This window comes from Pinus tabuliformis, chromosome 8 (assembly GCF_031772625.1).
Source record: "Pinus tabuliformis cultivar Carrire ecotype Pingquan chromosome 8, CPIR1, whole genome shotgun sequence".
Lineage (NCBI taxonomy): Eukaryota > Viridiplantae > Streptophyta > Pinopsida > Pinales > Pinaceae > Pinus > Pinus tabuliformis.
The window spans coordinates 1,447,927,870-1,447,934,154 of NC_142294.1; positions in this window are offsets into that span (position 1 = coordinate 1,447,927,870).

The following is a 6,285-nucleotide window of genomic DNA, read 5'->3' on the forward strand; positions in this document are numbered from 1 at the left end:
AAACATTTTTTATATTTACTCCATAAGTCACCTTATATACATGCAAGGGTGTAAACAAATAAAAATATAAGTAAAGTGGAGGTATGGTAAATAAATAAAACCTTTTTTTATACTTACTCAAAAGGTATGGTAAATAAATAAAAATATAAATAAACTAGACGCATGGTAAATAAATAAAAAATCTTTTTATATTTAGTCCATAACCCTCGTTCTATTTATGAAGGCTCAAGAAAGAGGTTTTATTTAAGTGAATCTTATGGGCCAAATACCATATTTGTAAAAGAGGTATGGTAAATTAATAAAAATATAAATAAATGAGAGGTATGGTAAACAAATAAAACATTTTTTATATTTACTCCATAAGTCACCTTATATTTACGAACACTCAAAAAATGCGTTATATTTAGGTGAAACCTATGGGAAAAATACTATGGGACAAATACCATGGACTAGATCGTTATTAATACCATGCAAAAAAACATTATTAACCCTAATATTGGTATTAATAAAATAAAAATGGCACATGGTATTGACCCATGGTATTCACCAAAATGGCACATGGTATTGACCCATGGTATTCATGTGGAATGTAGCCTATTTAAATGGGGGAATTAAACCAGCATAGATCCATCTTTACTCTGGATCTACTAACCCCCAAGAGGTATCAAATATTGTGATATGCAAACTAGCATAGAGTGAAAAAATATTTGATCTGATCAAGAGTAAAAATGGATGTTGTAATTTAATGTATGTTAAACATTTTAGCTTGGTTAAAATAAAAAATAAAATAAAAATCAACTATTAATTTTATTAATTTTTATAAATTACTAATAGCTATTTTTAAGCTCCAGGTTTATGATAACCCATGGTATTGACCCATGGTAATACCATGGTATTCATGTGAGCATAGACTATTTAAAGGCGAAATTCTATTATCTTAGATCCATCTTAATTCTAAGTCTACCAAGTGCTTAGAGGGATAAATAGATTTCATCCCCCTAAGAGTGGTAGATGTGGAGTTAAGATGGATATAGGTTGGTTTTTATGATAATGAAGATATTAAATAGACTTAGGAAATTATATTGTAAAAACATCTTAAGGTGAATGGTTAAAGCATAGACATTGAACAAGTATATTTGTATACTTCTGTTTTAAACTGAAACAAATTGAGGGCTAAAAGGAATGGATTGATTGCACTAGTCATCCTTCTATGACTTTCCAACATATGCTGGAGTAAATAGATTGTAATTTGGGTAATTTTTCTAATTGCAAACAGGAACATACATGTGTATTGGCAGGGTGGTCACGAGGTCCCTAGAAGTGATGAATTTGAATTTTTCTTGGTTTTATATATAGTATTAGGTTTTTTCTCATTCTTTCTGATGAATTTGAATTTTTCTTTGTTTTATATATAGTATTAGGTTTTTTCTCATGCTTTCTGTGAATGGCACGGGTGAATTTTATCCTACACCCACTAGTTTATCGATATGTAATTTCGGTTATTTTGATTTCAAAAGATATTTTAAAGAAATGCAATGATTTCATTTGTGTATTCAATAAACACAAGATTTTATAATTGAGTAAAATATTCGCCATGCCTGGTGAGAGATTCGCCAAAAAATTATATATACATATCATAATATTGATAAAATCGCCTTCCATTTTTCCTATATACCATGGAGATTCGCCCATTTATTGTACATGTAAATTTAGGGGGGGTTCTTAAAATTTTCCCTGCCAATCCCTTATGGTGCCTGGGGTTTCACCCAAAACCTTAGCCGCCCAGTCTTGCTCTATTTCCATGGATTTTCTGCACATAGTTCAATGGTGAATCCTCATGATCTGGCATATAACTATTTTTCTTTTGTAGTTACGGTTTGCAATGAGGCTATCTCTTCTTCATTTTCATAGAATTCTATGTTGAAGTTTGGTTGTGGTCCTCCAGTGGTGCAAGATAATTTTTCAGTGTACATTCTCTTAGATGAGGAAGCTTTAGACAGTGAAAAGTATTTTTCGAGGAATGGTTTGGTTTGCATGTTTTATGGGTTATGGGCATGGCTTGTGGATTTTATTAAATGGATCTCTACGACATGGAAGCCCCTTTAAAAGGAAGAGCTAAATATTTACCCTATGGCACAATGTTTCTTCACTGTGGTTTGAGAAACGATTGGAGAGAAGAAGGCTACATGTGAATTTGGGCGATGGTTTTGGGGTAGCACTAGCCTCTCCATGCAACACTGGTGTTCCACTTTCGATCCGGTTACGAAATAAATTTCTACCACCCGAGTTTGGATAAGATTATCGAACCCTCCCTTGGATTTTTGGAGTCACCCACAGCTTTCCTCCATTGGGAACATGGCAGGAAAATTCTATCGTAGTTGTCCTTGCTAATAACAGAAGGAAAAAAATGCAAGGCTACTTATGCTCGCATTTGTGTGGGGATGCAATTCAAAAAGGGCTTCCCCACAGAGGTTTATTTGATGGCTCAAAACTATGTTTGGGTCCAGAAGCTCGATTATGAGAACATCTCATTTCAATGTAGAGAATGCTATGAAATACTACATGTAATTAAAAATTTCCCCAAGCCTCCTCAAAATAAATAAGATGGAACAAAATAGTGAAGGCCCAAATGGTTGGAAGGTGCAAAAAATGACTACTATATGATATTTGAAGAAGACATGAAGCAAGAAACCATAGTCGCCGCAAAAAATTTAAGAACGGAAATTCGCTTGCCAATGTGGATCCTCCACTTGCTTGCTACTGAGGATTCCCTCAATGCAGCAGTGTTAGCAGAAAAACAACAAACCCTCTTAGAAAATGGATTACCTCCAGAAACCACAAGGAAAATTATGGGGCACATAAGGTGGATGAGAAAGATTTGATGAAAAATACCGTGCATTTAACGAAGAACCGCTCCGTGGAATTTGCAGAAAATGTCGGTTGGATTCAATTTGGGAAGAAAGGAAAAAAAAATTATCCAAGAAATACAAGAATTCATTCTATATCAAAATAGAAATACATTGGAAAATGGAATGTGAATATGTTGGTATTTTGGGGGTTTTTTGGAAAATATTTAGTTGGAAAGGGATTGAAGTATTTGTTTGATGGGAAACTAGTTTCAGGGTTTAGTGTGTGGTCAATCTCAAAAGCATAGGGAAGAGTGGAATATGTAAAAATTTTGGCCTTGCAATATGGATTTTTTTAATGCAACTCTCTGTCCTTTCCATTTAAAAAAATAAACAAATCCAATTATAAATTCCAAATTTTATATTTAAATATTTGATAGAAAATTTACAAGTTATGATAAAATTAGATTTTAATAAGAAAATTCAAATTTTAAAATTAAGGGTGGAGAGATGGCTAATCTCATCACAAATATTGGGCGGATATCTAAATGGAGGCACCCTACTAAGGGTGGCAGCTTGAGAGTGAGCCACATCACATGCATTGCAAGGACAACACAAATTAAGACTATAGAGCCAAAAGGAAGGGTAATACAAGGGGTAAAGGGAGGCTGGGGATTAATTAATATAGCACATCACATTAGAACATAGTAACAAGGATTAGATTGAAAACCTTGAGTAGGATAAAGCTTCAAGGAATTTCCAACAAGCACTAGTGGGTAACCCCAACTACTCCTAGACATTGTGCTACACACTCCACTAAATCTAATAAAATCAAGACCAATAGAAATGTGAGCACTAAAAGGATCGTTAAATGCACTAACTCCAAACTTAAGAGAGGGAGGGGAAAATACAACAACAAACACCAACTCTAGAAGAAGCCCCAATGTCCAATTACAAGTCTCCTTGACAGAGTCAAAGTTACCCATTAACTGGCCATCTCTATCCCAAAACTACTAATCCATAGACTAGTCCAGAGCACAAACAAAACCAAACCATTGCCATAAGGTGAAAAATTCAAAAAGAAATTCCTAGTGGCTACATGCAATTTGTTGTGCATGTTGAAAGACATGAGAAATAATACCACCTACTAGGAGGGAAGTATGTAACACATCATAAAATCTGTTGATAGAGACAAGAGTGAAGACTTGCCATATTCTTCAACTTAATAAGAAATGCTCACATGTTTGGTGAATAGAGTGGGTTGGCCACCCCACCAACCCTCTTGAATTGAAATATGAAGCAATGGGGTGGTGAGCAAGCCTCCTAACCTTATGGATACTATCGATATCCACCTCCATGAGGGGATAGAACAATGGTCATTAATATGTATAAACAAATAATTTTAATTAAAAGAATCAGATTATATATTTATTATATCTAAACATTTCATGAAAAATGGGAAAGTACTAGGGAAAGCATCCTTGAATATGCAATTTAAAATTATAGAATTAAATGTCTCACAATCAAATACATTTTTAATTTTTTTACAAGCCACTCCCGTACACATCAAATTTCAATGTATTTAAATTATTCTAAAATACACAGATTGTACACACATGTATTCAACTTAATTCAAAACACATATAATATGCCATACAAAACTCACACCATAATTAATTGAAAATTTAAAAATTTCAATAAAAATTCACACATTTTTTATTATAAAAAAATACAGTTAAATATACAATATAAACTTATAATATCATACAAACAAAATACAATTCTTTTAATTGGCAAAGGCTATGGAACAAGTTGCCATGGAAATGGCTGAAATGTCCCAGGGAATTCCTAATCTGAAGAAAGAAATGCAGAATATTCAGATCACCCTCATAATGCAGGATAAAAAACTGGAGGAGATACAGCAGCAGATAAAGAAAATCAACCCGGGTGTAAAGAGAGAAGATGATCAGCAGGAAGCCATGGCGGAATAATATTCGAAGATATGTACATGCTCTCTGTAGTTTTTTGAATGCTGATGGATAGTTTGTTTTCCTTTTTTCAGTTTATAATGCAAACAAGAAGCAGTAGTAATCTTTTTGACTGTTTAGTTTACATAGCCTGGACAACAAGGATTAGTATTTTTTGCTTTTGGATGGCTGTCAAAAATTTAAGGTGGCCAACAGACCCGGTTTCCCCTCGGGGCGCTTTGAGGCCACCATGAAAATGTACTGGTTTCAATTCGAATCAATGGAAAAAGAATGGTCCCTCCTTAGCTTACAAAAAAAAATACAATTCTTTTAAATGTTCATGTCTCTCAAACATAAAATCTCCAAGTACTTACATTAATTTAAACTATTGTAAAACCCAAAGTGTTAATTTATTATATCTAAACATTTCATGAAAAAATAGGAAACTATTGGGGTAAGCTTAAATGAATATGAAATTTAAAATTACAGAATTAAATGTGATGCAATCAAATGCATTTTATTTTTTTACAGGTCACTCCCCTAAACATCAAATTTCAATGTATTTGTATTATTTTAAAATACACAAATCCTACACGTGTATTCAAATTAATTCAAAATACATATAATATAGCATACAAAAACGAGAGTACAATAAATTCAAAATTTAATCATTTAAGGAAAAAATCACATTTTTCTATAAACAAATATATTTTAATATACAATATAATATGATACAAATTAAATACAATTTTTTTAAATGTTCATGTCTCTCAAACATCAAATTTCCAAGTACTTACATTATTTTAAACTATTGTAAAACACACACTACTAATTTATTATCTCTAAACTTCTTTTTTTACAGGTCACTCCCCTAAAACATCAAATTTCAACGTATTTAAATTATTTTAAAGTACACAAATTTTAAGTTGAAATTAATTCAAAATACATATAAAATGGCAGACAAAATACATACAAGAATTAATTAAAATTTTAAACATTTCAATAAAAAATCAAAGCATTTTTCTTATTCATTATAAAAGATATAGTTTAATATACACTATAAAATTATAATATCATACAAACACAATACAAATTTTTTAAATGTTATGTCTCTAAAACATTAAATTTCCATGTACTTACATTATTTTAAACTATTGTAAAACAGACAATGCTAATTTATTATATCTAAACATTTCATGAAAAAATATGAAACTATTGGGGAAAGGATGGTTGAATATGTAATTTAAAATTATAGAATTAAATGTCATACAACCAAATATAATTTCTTATTTTTATTTTTATGGGTCACTCCCACCAAACATCAAATTTCAATGTATTTAAATTATTTTAAAATACACAAATTTACCACATTTATTCAAATTAATTCAAAATACATATAATATCCCATATAGAAATCACAACAGAATTAATTAAAAATTTAAACATTTCAAGAAAATATCACAATTTTGTTT